Source organism: Protopterus annectens, chromosome 5.part1, assembly GCF_019279795.1.
Source record: "Protopterus annectens isolate FY-2018-M chromosome 5.part1, PAN1.0, whole genome shotgun sequence".
Taxonomy (NCBI): Eukaryota; Metazoa; Chordata; order Ceratodontiformes; family Protopteridae; genus Protopterus; species Protopterus annectens.
The window spans coordinates 614,551,142-614,567,351 of record NC_056736.1 but is presented as its reverse complement, the minus strand read 5'-3'; the positions used below and the strand labels follow the sequence as shown (position 1 = coordinate 614,567,351).

General features: G+C 39.5%; 1 protein-coding gene across 7 annotated transcripts in view; it reads left to right on the top strand.

Moving 5' to 3' along the window:
* Positions 1-16,210, top strand: part of FRY (FRY microtubule binding protein) — a 2,210,679-nt gene that overhangs the window by 1,520,104 nt on the left and 674,365 nt on the right. The gene's annotated exons all lie outside the window — the stretch shown is intronic.

The following is a 16,210-nucleotide window of genomic DNA, read 5'->3' as shown; positions in this document are numbered from 1 at the left end:
TTCTTACTGTATTCCTTGCCTAGGCCCTGACCACAACGTAGCTAGTTGTCGGTTTTGTGCTAGATTTAACCAATGCACTATTAAGCGTCGGTACGATTTTGCATTAAGCTGTTTTGGCCGAAGATTTAATTATACAATGTCGTTGGATAGCCATCCGACAACCGGAGTTCACAAAAAAACGCAAAGTAAAAGAAGAAAAAGGCTACTGAGGTCCAAAACCAACGAAGAGGCTTCTCCTAAGCCAGTCGCCGGTTCACCAGTTCTCAGTGAGGCGCTTTTGCAGCCCCTGGCGCCCATTACTTTAGAGTCGCAGGCCGCTACCAACACCCACGTGGAGTCGGCAAGGCCGCTAGAAGCTCAAAGTATTGGAGCCTCGGAGACTATTCCCTCAGATGGGTCCGGAGTTGCTGAGCAAGCATCAGCTTCTGAGGGTGTATTCAGACCTAAACAATTATACATTAAAACAACTTCAGCTTCAAAGGCAAAGACTACAGAACCTTTAAAGACAAAGAAACAATTTTAACAGCCTCATGGACAGGCCTCCATGCCCAAAAAACAGATGCTCAAAATGGCCGAAGACTTAATTATCTTGATCAGGGGTTCCCATCCCCCTCCTGATAAGAGGCCTAGGCAAGAGACAGACTATGAATCTTCAGATCAGGTTTCCATTTCTTCTGATTCCTCTTCTGATCAGGAATATTCTCTACCTCCATATGAGGATTCTGATGCTGAAGAATCTATACCTTCAGCTTCTCCTCCTGAGGACTACTCTTTTGGGGAAACCTTGCATACCATGAGGGAGCATTTCCACTGGGAGAGTCAAGATTTTTCAGAATCTAAGAAAAGGCTCAGAGACTTCCTTTTACTACCTCAACACAGGCCTCTAGCTATTCCACCTGTGTTAGACATTGTAGATGATGTGTTTTCAGAGTCTAGTCTGACCCCTGACTCCTTACCTCCAGCTCCTGTTAAGCCGGACAGATACTACAGGGTTCCTGACTCTCACAAATTCCTTTTCAAAAACCCTGCTGCAGACCCAGAAACTATTTCTCAGGGTCCCAAGGGAGTCAAGGCTTCCACTGCAAAAAACCCTACCCCCTCTGACAGACATTCTAGGGCACTCAACAGATGGGGAAAAAAGATTTACACATCTGCTACCTTGGCTATAAGGGCCATAAATTGCCAGTTTCATATGCTCAAATATCAGCAATATATCATGACACTGCTTAAACAGAAAATGTTGATAAATTCTGAATGTGCAGAAAACAAAGAAATAAAAAAGTTTATTGAGAGAGGATACCCCAGAGAATTGGTTGGTAAAATACTGGAGGAAGTGTACAATGGTTGGGGGACCAAATACAAAGCTTTACCAGGTCAATCCTTTAACAATGTGGCAGAATCTGACAAAGCAACAAAAAATTATCAGGGGGCATGTGTTACTGAATTTAACACGTTTTCTGACTTCTTTACACAAATAGTGGAAGCTAATTGGTGTATATTGAAAACTAACAAGGAATTATATGAAGTAGTAGGAAATAGACCACATTTTATTTATAGGACAGGAATGAGTTTTAAAAGATTGTTTGAAAGGGCTAATAATAAGGAGAATAGCAAAAAAGCAACTAGCTCATGTGGTAGGTGTGGACAATGTTCACGCATCTACAAGGAAGAGTCCATAAAATTGAACAATGGCCTGGGCAGTGTTGTTAAATTTTGTAAAGGAAATTGTTATAGCAGAATGTTGGTATATATGGCCATCTGCACACACTGTTCATCATTTTATATTGGGAAAACCGAAAGGGCACTAAAAGATAGAATATATGAACATCTTAATGATATTAGGATTAAGAAAGATACTAGTGCCCTATACAAACATTCGGTTTCCTGTGCATCTTTTAGTAGTTTTAAATTTGGAATGATCAATTTGGTTAAAAATAATAATGGGGGGGGGTGATATAAAGAATTTATTATTGAATAGGGAATTAAGATGGCAACTGAGACTCAAGGCCAATTACCCCCCAGGCCTTAATGAATATATTAGCATTAAGGCTACACTTATTGAAAAGGCAGCAAACGTTTGAATTATTAGGTACAACATGCTTTGTATATTTAATTTTTTCCTTGGTGACAATGGTATCATTCTATAATAGATTTATTGTACATTTGTTTACTTTTATACTATAATAGATTTATTGTACATTTGTTTACTTTTATATTAATGTAGGGAAATACCTTATTCATCTTTGTATTTTAATATACCTTTGTACAATGGTTTTATGGCATAAAACAACACTATATGCTCTTTTTAAAATCAGTTGGTACTGCTGCTTTAAATTTCTAATTGGTTAGTTAATTAAGGTTATTATGACATTTTATATAGTAGGTGTAGCACTGGTATTGTTTTATCTGATGAAGTCTCATTTTGTGTTGGTGGATTTAAAATAAACTTGAAAGAGGTTTATCCTACTTGCAGTCTGGAATCGCTTTTTACTTTATTCAGTTGTTTGTGATTACTTTTGATTTACTTTCATACCCTGCCAAGGACAAATAGTTGGCCAGACCTCCCAAAAAATCAATGGGCAGAGGCTCAAAAACAAGTTGCATCTCTCATGCACATGGGGGCTGTTCAACAAGTGCCAAAGCAAGAGCAGGGACAAGGATTTTACTCAAGACTGTTCTTGGTACCCAGAAAGGACAAAGCATGGAGACTAATTCTGGACCTATCTATTCTAAACACTTACCTGGATATACCCAAATTCAAGATGTTGACCTTGCAGCAGCTTCTGCCCATGCTGGGCAGCAAGGCTTGGCTCGTGACTTTAGACCTAAAAGAGGCATACCTGCATGTCCCAATCAGACAATCATGCAGAAGATACCTCAGATTCAAGGCTGGCTCAATGCAGTACCAATTTTCTGCACTGCCCTTTGGCTTATCTACTGCGCCAGGGTCTTCACAAAGTGCCTGGCACCAGTAGTTGCATTCTGCAGACAAAGAGGAATACAAATATATCCTTACTTGGATGACTGCCTCATTCAAGCAGAGAACAAGGATATTCTACTGCAGCATCTGGCATTTGTGAAGAAACTTTTAACATGCCTAGTGTACACAGTCAACGAAAAGAAATCAAAACTAGTACCCTCACAAGAGATAATATTCCTGGGTGCAAGCTTAAATACAACTGCCCAGATAGCTTATCTCACGCCAGACAAACAAAGGCAACTGACTACCTATTTCAAGGAAATGGCAACAAAGGTCCTGTTATCTGCAAGAAAAAATCTGCAGGCTTTGGGCTTCATGGCATCCTGCATCCTACTAATTCCATATGCAAGACTGCATATGAGGAAACTTCAATGGTACCTAAATAGTGTCTGGACACAACATTGCCACAGCCTGGAAGCAATGATTTCTCTCATTCCCTGCCTGCAACAGGAGTTTCGATGGTGGGCAAAGGCTTGTCGCCAAAACAAGGGACAGCCATTCTCAGTACCCCCAGCCAGGCAGAACCTTACGACGGATGCATCAGATTATGCATGGGGGGCCCACATGGCAGGAAGAGGTATTCAGGGCATCTGGTCCACAAACCAAATGCATCTACATATCAATCAAAAGGAGATGCTAGCTGTTCAAAATGCCTTGATAGCCTTCAAGGACCTAATTCATCTGGGACAACTTCTGATAAAGACAGACAAAACCACGGTCATGTGGTACATAAACAAGCAGGGGAGCACTCACTCTTACCCCCTTTGCAGACTAGCCATGGCTTTATGGGATGCAGTATTGACTTACCAAGTTCATCTGCAGGCACAATTCCTGCCAGGAAAGGAAAATGCTCTGCCAGACGAACTAAGCAGAAACCTCATGGATCCCTACGAGTGGCACCTGGATCCACAAGTCTTCAGCACGATAATAAAGAAATGGGGATGCCCGGACATAGATCTTTTTGCCTCCCCTCACAACAGTCAACTAAAAAGATTCTGCACAAGGACTTATCAGAGACAAGCATGGAAAGTGGACGCCTTATCTTTCAGCTGGACAAACCTATCAGTATATGCCTTTCCTCCACTGCCTCTCCTCCCCAAAGTACTCCTAAAAGTCAGACAGGAGAAACCAAAAATGATTCTGATTGCCCCAGACTGGCCACGCCAGTACTGGTATCCAATCCTAAGGAACTTGTCTCAATGCCCAGCCTGGACCTTACCTCAAATACCTCATCTACTGTCCCAACAAAACAATCAGATTCTGCACAGCCAACTCAGGACCCTAAACCTGGCAGCATGGCGGATAATGTAGCCAAAAAAAGCACAGCTCTCAGTAAAGCTGTGATGGATGTCATTTTAGAAGCCAGAAGGCCTAGTACTAGAAAATCCTATGAAGGAAAATGGAAGAGATTTTGTGCTTGGAACCAAGCTCAAGGAACTGATACAGCTGTCCCAAATATTCCTCAGATTTTGCAATACTTAACTGAGATGCTGGACAAAGGCCTATCTTTTTCATCAATTAAAATCCATGCCTCTGCCATTTCAGCTCATTACAATACAGAGCCACCACTATTTTCTCATCCTTTATTAAGGCAGTACCTCAGAGGAGCCAAAAACTTAAGGCCTCCAAGGAGAACGCCAATACCTGCATGGGACCTCAATTATGTCTTGGAAAAACTCACCTTACCTCCTTTTGAGCCAGTTGCTATGGCAGATATAAAGTTTTTATCTTGGAAAACAACTCTGCTCCTAGCAATAACTTCTGCAAGATGAGTGTCAGAGCTACAGGCTCTCATGGCTGTGGAACCCTTTATCACGTTTTATCCGGACAGGGTCTCCATGAGGACAAACCCTACATTTATGCCTAAGGTAGTATCCAGTGTAGCCCTTATCCAAACTATTCATTTGCCAAATTTTTATCCAAATCTACAGAACAAGGGGGAGACAATTCTGCATTCTTTGGACATACACAGACAACTTAGATTCTACATGGATAAAACTAAAGTTTTCAGAAAGACAGAACAATTACTAGTGGCATATGCTGCAGGATCACAAGGAAAGGCTATCTCCAAGCAGACTATTTCAAAGTGGATAGGTCACTGCATTCGTTTCTGCTAGTCTCAGCATGGCAAACCTGTGCCTAAGGACATTAGGCCACATTCAACTAGAGCTGCAGCCACTTCTGCAGCCTTTCTCAGGGGAGGACCAACCAAAGACATTTTAGAGGCTGCTACTTGGAGTTCAGTGCATACCTTTACAAAACATTACAATCTGCCACTTTACTCTAAATCCAGGGCAGGCTTTGCCACTGCAGTTCTGCAGGGCCTCATAGGCGGCCCTAATGCTATTTAGTTTCATCCTCCCATCCATAGCTTTGGGAATCTACCCAAATGTAATGACTGCAACAGTGAAACATGAAGAACATAGTACAGTTGTGTACACTTACCATAAATGTAGATGCTCGAGTGTATTCACTGTTGCAGCCCAGGTTACCCACCCACCATCCCCCTTACTTTTGCTGGAACTTATCTTTCCTTCTCTGATCTATACAACCTATGTGGTGTATTTGCTTATAGATGAGGGCAAAGTTTATTTTGATGCATGTATGTGCTACTTACATATATTTAGCAAACCCTTTTGGGGGCACCTGACATCTGGGGCAAGAAAAACTGAAGAAAATGGCATCGGCTACATCTTTTATACCCCTGACAACCTGACGTCAGGGAAGGGGCAACAGCGACCGACGCAGGACCCAAGACTTTGGAATTCAGGCCGACTGAGGGCAACCTGCCAGCAGGATAACCCAAATGTAATGACTGCAACAGTGAATACACTCGAATATCTACATTTATAGTAAGTGTACACAACTGTACTTTTTTGTTGCATTGTGTATAGTATAGCTTTTTGGCATGCCTGATTTGTTTTTGGCAAGGTTTTATAACTGACGGTAGGTGAGAAGGGAGTCTTGATTTTTGATCTTATGATATAGGGACCAGGCTCTGTCTCTCTGTTTGAGGAGCTGCTTGGTGTCATTGGAAAGCCATGGTATGTGCTTGGAGTTAGAACGCTGTTTTTAAGGGCATCTAGGTTGTTTAGGATATTGAGGAATTTGTCAATGAAATATTGAACAGTCGAGTCAAGGTGCAGATGTTTTAAAGGGGACCAGTCACATTGTTGCAGAAGAGATTTGAAGACTTCAGGGGAGAAATGTTTTTTGTTGCGAACAAATTTGTAAATGATATTTTTAGTAGGGCAAATGCAGTGCCGAAGAAGGTAAGGGGGTAGGTGATCACTTAAGCTGTCAGGGAGACAGACAGATTTTCTTGACAGAGAGAGGGTTTGTCTGGAAGTGTCCAGTCTAGGCTTGATTTTTTTTTCCATGTTTGTCAAATCTGGTAGGGGATTGCATAATCTTACAGAAACCATGGAGGTTAATAAAATAAGAGGGATTTTCTGATGCGCAGGTGGACCAACCCATGTTGAAATTCCCCATGATTATTGTTTCTTGACTAAAAGTTGAGGCACACCAGCTAAGGAGGTCTTCAGCAATGTCTGGGTTGTTACTTGGGGGTATATAAAAAGATATTATAATGATGTGTTTGTTGAAGTTTAGTTGAAGACAGGTGATTAGAATTTCTGAATCCAAGAGGTCTGGGGGTTGATTTTAAATCTTTTTAGTTTGATGGTATTTTTGCATGTTACTGCTATGCTGCTTCCTTGTTTGTGTCCCTGTCATGTTTATGGATGTTATAACCATGAGTTAGGAATTCAGTATTTGGCATGTGGGGCTTCAGCCACGTTTCTATTAGGACTGCTAATTCGGGGAGTATTGGGTGATAGTTGCTTGAAATTCGTGAGTTTTCTGTAGGATGCTTCTTAGGTTCATGTTTATTAAGAGATCGGAGCTACTTTGTGGGAGGTTAGTGATGTTTGGAGAGTAAGGGTTGTTTGGAATGAGAGGGATTTAATTAAGGGGTTGAGGTCCTGGTTTAGGATGTATGTCCCCACATAGTTTGATCAGGGTAGAGTTGAACAGAAATAGATGTGTGAGTTTGGGAACTAGTTTAACATATTTGCGCAGTAAATGTGGGGTTAACTGTGAGTACATATATTTACATTTTATTTATTTATAAATTGCATATATATGTATATATTTAACATTTATTTATTTATAAATTAAACTTTATCATTTACTCATTCTCTGCTCATCTAATCTATGTCACCCCCCCCCCTTCTTTCTCCTCTTCTCTCTGTCTTGTAATTCTATATCATTTTTTCTGGATTTTATATTCAAAATATATTCCTGAATTTAAAACATAACTGTATCAGCACAATGTCTCTGTCAAATACATTAAGCGCATCTCATATCTTGCACCAGTTCTGTAATCTTATTGTTACTTTTATTTTTATCTCATCTGCGGTATGTAATGATGTTAACTGTTGCTAATATTACTCGTGTTCTGTTCATTTTTATTATGTTTCTAATTTTTACAAGATTGTGAACTAATTGGAACTTTTCTCCTTGGGTCTCCACTGAAAATGGGCCTTCGACTAACCCAGTTAACAAATGTCAAATAAATAAATAAATAAACGTGAAGAGTTCTGTACTGGAGCTGTTATAATGGTATGGAGATATGAAGCATCTATATCACATCATCGAATACATGAATATCGAACACTTACCTGAGCAAATATTCACGTATGCGAAAATGGTATTGTGGGGGGCTGCACCCCACACCCCGCCCACTAAATATATATTCCTACTCTGAGATCGCACTACAGTGAGGAAAGGGAAGAAATCCCAATCTTCACTGTACCACAAAAAACATTTGTGAATATTCACTCGTGAGCATTCCATATTCATGTATTCGATGAAGTGATATAGACCCGATATGATGATATTGTTTAAAGACATATGGGGTAGGGTGTTTAGTGGGTTAGTGGGGGAGTAAATAGTTACGAGTTGTTGAGTTTGATAAGTAGAAAGGTAAGAGGTAATTAGCAGAACACGTAGTACAAGGTGTTGGAGCAACATCGTGTTTGTATTTAATTTGGTGTTAAGTGTTGTGTTGGCGAATGGTGTAAGAAGTAAATAATGAGGGTGTGGCAGCTATTGTTGTAGTGAGGTTAAGAAAAGTAATCTGTGTTATAGTATATGCATACCTCTGAACTGTACAGATTTTTGCCTCATGTTGTTCGTCTATTTTACAAATTAGTGGCAAATCATTAAAGACTGAAGTTAGGATATAATGACAGACATTTGAGTTTCAGACTTCATACCCTTCAGAAAATTCATACTAATTTACAACCTGTTATTCTATCAACTTTGTAAGTTTGTTAGAGCAATATTTAAAAAGTGTCCCTATTTTTAGACCTTTGTCCCACTTCTATTTATGACTTTGTCCAGATTTCATGCTCTAAGAGGTTGAGTTCAAGGTTTGTACTTTTACCTGTTATTCCTTTTCCAGTGAGACACTGAAAGAAGGATTATAAACTACTACACATGATATAATATACTAGTGAATATTTAAACCCTTTTCCTGAGCTGGGCTATGAAAGCTGAGAAAGGAAACCTGGTAGAGAAGAAATTAACAATTGGACTATAGAACTTTTGGAGGGGAGGTAAACACCCTGCTGCTGAATTCAGGTGTTGTGCTCTCCTGTTTGAAAATAATAGTAAAAAAAGAAAGTTTTCTTTCTGATTGCAGAGTTAATAAGACATTGACATTTGTGCTGTAACAGAGACCTGGTTTAAAGCAGCAGAAAGCACCCCTGTGTTACCAGGCTATAACTCGTTCCACACCTTTCGGCCCCAGAACATGGACCGAAGCCCCAAAGGCAGTGGTGTCTCCATATTCATAAAGGATATGCACACCTCTAGACTAGTAGCCCAGCGTAATGCATCTGAGATACTTCAAGTAAGATGGTGATTCAGGTCATAGACTGCTATGGGTCCCCAACCATGTCCCAAGACTCTCACCCCATGTTCCTAAGCACCCTGGAAGCTATTAGGGTCCAACCCAACACTCTCATACTACGTGACTTCAACTACCCCTCCATCAAGTGGGAAAACTAATCTTGCAGCAATACACTGGCCCAATGCTTCCTGTAATTCATCAATTCCAATGCCCTGGACAAGCTCATTCTTAACCCCACTAAAGGAAGCAACATCCTTGACCTGGTTATTACAAGCATGGGCAACCGTTGCTCTACACCAGTAGTCAATTCCTCCCTGGTTAGATCTAACCACAACTAATCACCATGGAAATCCATATCTCACCCCCCCCCCCCACAAAGGTAAACACCACGAAAAGCTTTTCCAAAGCTGACCTTGGGCTCCTAAAATCAGAAGTGGCTAACTTCACAGCACCCATGTCAATGGAAAATAGATGCATGACTGCCAAATCATACACCAGTGCACTGTACGAACACGTACATAAATGCATGGAACTAGCCATACCCAACAGAACAAAGATGCTCTCCTCCAAAAAAAGGAAGCCAGTCTGGTGGTGTCCTGCCATTAATAAACTCTACAACAGAAGGAAGAAACTGTTGCAGAAAAAAGTGATGTCCCAAGACTGGAAAAACTCCCTTATTAGCCTCAACAAAAAGTTGAAATCCCTCATCAAAACCTCTAAAGCCAGCTATGAAGGCAGAATTGCAGCAGACAGTAAAAACAACCACAAAGCCTTCTATAGTTATATCAACAATCTCCACAGCAATACCCAGGTTTGCTCTGAGTTACTGCACAATGGTACCTCCTATACTGAGCCAACAGATATTGCCAGCATACTGGCCAACAGATTCAGTGCCAACTTTACCCCTCTCTCAGAGGACCAATCACAATACCGGAGGAATGCCAGGCACCCAGCATTACTGCAGCACAGCTTAAAGCTGCATTGTCCAAGACCAAGAATACAGCTTCCATGGGACCCAACAATATCCCTGGATGTGTTCTACATGAACTATAAAGTGAACTGGCACCACATCTGTGTGCCCTGTTCAGTCACAGCCTCAGATCTGACTTTGTCCCTTCCGAATGGTGCATTGCTACAGTCATCCCTCTTCATAAAGGGGGAGCAAATACAGACCCTGGGAATTATTGCCCCATTAGCCTGATGAGTCTGATGCCTATGGAGTGCATCATCATGGACCTAATTAACAAGGATATAGGGAATCTCCAAACTCTAGATCCCACGCAATTTGGTTTTGTGAAAGGTAGATCATGCCTGCTCAGCCTGGTTGACTTCACTGAGTCAGTCACCAGACCTGTGGATGAGGGCAAGGCAGTTCATGCAGCCTACCTCGATCTAGCCAAGGCCTTTGATACCATTCCCCACTCAGGAATTATTGATAAACTCACCAAACTAGGCATCAACCCCTATATCACTAGGTGGGTTGCAAATTGGCTCACAGATAGAACCCACAGTGTGGAAGTAGTGGAGTCCAAGTCAGACTGCCAATCAGTCATGAGTGGAGTCCCACAGGGATCAGTCCTGCGTCCTCTCCTGTTTGACATCTACTTCTCAGAAGTCCAGGCCAACATGAAGGGACTCTGGCTGACCAGATTTGCAGATGACTGCAAGCTAACAGCCATTATTAACACCCCAAGTGATGCAGACATCTTACAGAAAGGCCTCACTGAGTCCAATGACTGGTGTCAAAACCATGGCTTTAAGCTTAATGCCAAAAAATGCATCATCATCAGTTCCCACTAATTACCACAGTGATGGAAGCCCACTGAACACTGAAGGCTTTATAAGAGATTTGGGGACACAGTTTGATAGCAACCTCTCCTTCAACCACCACATTGCCACTGTGGTCAGAAAATCCTTCTGTGTGGCACATTTCATTACCAAGGGTTTTGCATTCAGGAAGAAAGAGGTCATCATCTCTCTCTACTCTTCCCTCATTAGGTTGCCATTGAGTATAATGCCCCATTTGGCATGTACCTCACTAGACACATGCAACTGCTGGAAAGGCCACAAAAGTACCTCATGAAGAGGATCCTAGCCCTTAAACACATGGCCTACATACACAGACTCAAAAAACTCTGGCTATTCTCTGTTTCATATCATCTACTAAGAGGCGATCTCTGCTTGACTTACAAGGCCATGTCTGACCCAGCTCTGTTAGAAATGCTACAGCTAAAGAAATCCCAATCTCTCCACACCACATGCTCCAGAGACCTCAACCTCATTACCACAATCAACAGAACATGCTGGAGGGACAGGTTCATAACTCAGAGACTGCCCATGCTCTGGAATAGACTTTCTATACATGTCAAGCAGAGCACCTCACTGGCCCTCTTCAAGAGAAATCTTGATGAGTGGATGGGAAATAGAAAGTTCAACCCAGGGATAACTCCAGTGGCTCTAATAGATAGAGGTACTGGGAACTAATGTTGGGTGGCACGATACCAGGGCACTTCTATGGGCTAGGCTTGTAAAGGTTCCAGGGCCATTCGCCTAGCACACATCTATGAACTATAATGCACTGAGATGTTCCCAAACATTTTCAGTACTGATAAAAGGTCACAATGCAAAGTTGCCAGTCCAGTCCTGGAGTAAGGTTGTAAGCAGCTAATAAAGTACAACCATCAGCTACTAGGTTATGTAGGTTTTCAGAAAATTTGGCCTATCATAAGGTATACGTTTTAAAATCCTCAGCTAAAAAAACTGTGTAAAAAATTTCAGGAAGAGTGTATATGTTTGCAGACTAACCCTATGTTAAAAACCCCTCAGTTAATCAAATCATAAAGTTAAGAAATTTCAATCCAAACAGGCCATAGATGCTCAAGTGAGACTAGAGGTCAAATTTTAAATTACAAGTTTATTCAAATCATAAAGTTAAAAGACTTCAATCCAAACAGGGCATAAATGTCAAGTGACACCTAGTCATCAAAATTAAAATTGCAGGTTAACCAAATACTTTTTTTTTTTATTTTCAAATTATAAGTCAAGTAGCATAAAGCTAAATACAGTAGTTAGCAATATAAATGTAAGGTAACTACAGAAGCAGGTCCCAATAGACTTTCGGCAGGGACCCCAGGGGCAACTGTTAAATTAGGAATGTCCATTTATTAGACCAGCTAAAGGGTAAAATAAATTGTGTTTCATTTATGCATAAAAGACAGTTAAGCAGACAGGAAAATAACCTTGCTGGCCAAGCATGGAAGACAGTTTATTAAAAATAAAAGATAAGCATAAAGTGTTCAGACAGAATGTTCTTTGCTCAAGGGAAATATATAATCTTGTCAGCTACAGAATGTTCTTTAATGGAATGTTGCACATACAAGACAAAGCCTGAGACCAAGGTTAGAAAAAGTAAATAAAATACTGGACTAAAGCAATATAATATGTTGTGTTCAGGATAGCCGTTCAGTTAATGTTAATAAGTTTGTTTGACCTGTTACTTCAGAGATGTAAAACACTCGAGCTTGAGTACATAAAACGGGTCATCTAGACACTGTCTGCTTACGTTGTTCAGGACAATCAGAATATAATGTGCAGCAACTTGAATTGTTTATCAGTAGTTAATAAAGACAGTATTCAGATATTGTGAGCATCTAATAAAACCTTATTAAATGAACTACAGTGTTTGGAAAATTCATTCTTAAAAGTGCACAAGACTTGGTCCACAGAGGAAAGACTGGCACCTGTTCAGCACAAGCTTGGGTAATTAAGACTTTCGCTTTTAATTCTCATTGCATACAATGTTTCCAACTAATTACGGTAAGTACAGTAATCTCAGTTCTTACAATGAGTAAGATGCAGTTCCACATTTTTGGATCAGTGGAGGACTAGAAAGAGAGTCACCTGCAGAGTTATTACATTTTCCGACTACTAATAGGTGTTTGTGGAGCAGAGGGTTCTACTGGTAGATTAGTGTTGAATTACGTTGCTGATCCGGGGGTGTTTATCTGACTTGTAGATTAGGTTATATGTACTGACTAACTGAGAGAAGGTTAGGGTGTGTTGCAGTTCAGTCCTCTGAAGTTGCTGAAGAGCTAAGTAGTGATGTGTTCTGTATGCGACATGAATACAAAAAAAGGCCGGCACCACACAGAGAATGAAAAGACTTTATTAAGTCTTAGTCATAGTCCCTTTAGTATATTATAGTATAAAAACCTTCACAGAATCTTCACACACAGACTGCTTTTGGCCCAAAAGCCTTATCGATGTGATTCAACACCCAATGGTGTTCTCTTTTATACAAAAACAGTCACCCTTACAACCAATACAAAATCCCTAATAGTTAACTAACCTATTACCATACCTTTAATATAGAAAATGAACATACCTGTTAACAAAAAATATATAACAACACATATAATATATGTTGTTACTAAATCTTTACAAATGTTCATTCAGACCCGGGGTGAATAACCCAGCCAGTCTAATAATCCATGCTTTTTCCTTTTTATTTAGAAATTCATGCCAGTTAGTTTTATTAAATCTTTGACTACCCACCTTATCAATAACAGTAAAATGAAAATTGGCCGTATTGTGAACAAGAGTGTGTTTGTACAGTGCATTAGCAATAACTTTGTTCCTTATATTACTTAGATGTTCCAAGATATGCAGTTTTAGAGATCTAGATGTTTGACCAATATAAAATGTGGAGCAGTGACAAACAGCCAAATACACTACCCAGTTACTACTACAATTGGCAAACGTTTGAATTTCAAAAATACGTTTAGTATTCTTAGTTGTAAACACCTTTGTTTTAAGAACATATCTACAAAAACTACAGTGTTCACAAGGGAAACAACCAAATAGTCTAGTGCCGTCCAATGTACGTTGGATTTTCACATTGGAAAATAGGTGTTTTTTATAAAAACTGAGGTTTCCACCTAAAGTGACACCCCTATGAAAGGAAAAGACACACCTGTTATCCAATATTTCACCCAAGTACTCATCTGATAACAAAATATCCCAATGTCGTTGGATTAGATTGGTCAACTGTTTAGTATTCCAACCAAATGTAGTCGTGAATCTAATTTTAGATTCTCTGTTAGACTTATGACTCTGATAACTAAGCAATTCCTCTCTGGGCATCTTACCAACTATATCACTGGTCTGGATTAAATCCTTGGCCAAATATCCCCATTCAATAAACCTCCTAGTTAGATCATCATTAAATTTTGCAAAATCTATTTGCAGACCTTTTCATGGGTTATGTTGAACATTTCATGATCTATGATAGAAGTCATAACATTTTCATGGAAGAGATCGACATTTGGAAAAGGTTCCTGGATGACTGCTGGATGGTTTGGAAATCTGATGTCACATATTTGGGAGAATTTGTGCAATGCTTGAATGAAAACAAATGGGGTATCCATTTCACAGTTAGTTTTGATAGGAAATGTATTTCCTTTTTGGGTGTGATGATCAATAAATTAGCAGATGGTACCCTCCAGGGCACGGAGTATAGGAAGCTGTTTCATTCGAACTCCCTTTTACATGCATCCACCTGTCATTCAGGACATATTGTTAAAAATATTCCCAAATCCCAATATATGAGGATTAGATGTATTTGCTCTAGAGAAGTAGATTTTGTAAAATTTAATACTAAACATATAAGGAACAAAGTTATTACTAATGCACTGTACAAACACACTCTTGTTCACAATATGGCCAATTTGCATTTTACTATTGTTGATAAGGTGGGTAGTCAAAGATTTAATAAAACTAAATGGCATGAATTTCTAAATAAAAAGGAAAAAGCATGGATCATTAGACTGTGTGGGTTATTCCCCCGGGTCTGAATGAACATTTGTAAAGATTTATAATTATTCTTTAGTAACAACGTATATTATATGGGTTGTTATATATTTTTTGTTAACAGGTATGTTGTTCATTTTTTATATTAAAGGTATGGTAATAGTTAGGTTAGTAAACTATTAGGGATTTTGCATTGGTTGTAAGGGTGACTGTTTTTGTATAAAAGAGAACACCATTGGGTGTTGAATCCCATTGATAAAGGCTTTTTTGGGCCGAAACCGGTCTGTGTGTGAAAATTCTCTGAAGATTTTTGTACTATAATGTACTAAAGGGATTATGACTAAGACTTAATAAAGTCTTTTGATTCTCTGTGTGGTGCTGGCTGTTTTTTGTATTTATGCTATTTTGTTTTGGCCATTGCACTTGCCATCCGTGCAAAGCTATTTGTTTGCCCTGTATGGGACATGAGCAGCTATTTTATTGTAGTGTTATTTGGGTAGGTGGGAATCAGTGGCTTGCAGATTTATAAAAATGTGAGCACTGTAAAAGCGGGTCACAAGTAGGTAGGTTGTGGTATAGTTTTCCTTGTGTCATTAGTAAGGTAGGGCTTTATCCTATAGAGGGCAGCAAGTTTTTTTTGTTTTAGATGAATGTCAAATCCCTAGAAGTTTTGTGTGGATTACTAGTTCATTTTGGTAAATTCAGAAGAGGGAAGGGATGTTGAAAACATCTTCTGAAAAGATTGTTTTTGTCAGTTCCATTGTTTTGTTAAAAACATTCTGTTCAGTTAGTGAGGCTGCAGAAATGCGGGGGTAAGGAAATTTCTCCTTTCCCCAAAAGTTTCATAACCTAGAGATAATGGAGATGTGGGGGGGGTTTGTCCCCCCCCACAAAAACTCTTTTTTTTGTTATAGTCAGTGCTATGCATTGTAACCTAAGTATTTTCATCAGTTTATCATAGTTCTGAGGAAAGAGGATCTGATGGTTTGCAATAGATTTGCAAACTTTTACTCTTCTTTCGAGTATTGTAAATATATACAATTTAGAGGAGTTTTGGTAGTTTTGTTGTGGTATAAGGGTATATATATATAAAAAAATCATTATTTGTTAAGAAGAGTGTACATAAATGTTGATGACTAGTGTAGAAAAATAAAAATATACCTACTCAGTGTACCAGAAATATCTGTGTGTGTGTGTGTGTGTGTGTGTGTGTGTAATATATATATATATATATATATATATATATATATATATATATATATAAATGTACTGAAAGAAACCAAAAGACCCAGAAGTCAGTGTTCTTAACATTGACCACAAGCAATAATCTTGGTGCATCCAAAAACTAAAACAAAAAAAGAAAGCCTACTTACCCCTTCATACCCCATGCTGATTATATATACTAACTCTGAGACTGAACAGTATTGGGCGTATTAACAACCCCCAAGAACTGTGTGATCTGACATGTCAGCCATCTGTTTAGTCAAGCAAATTGCATTGATAAA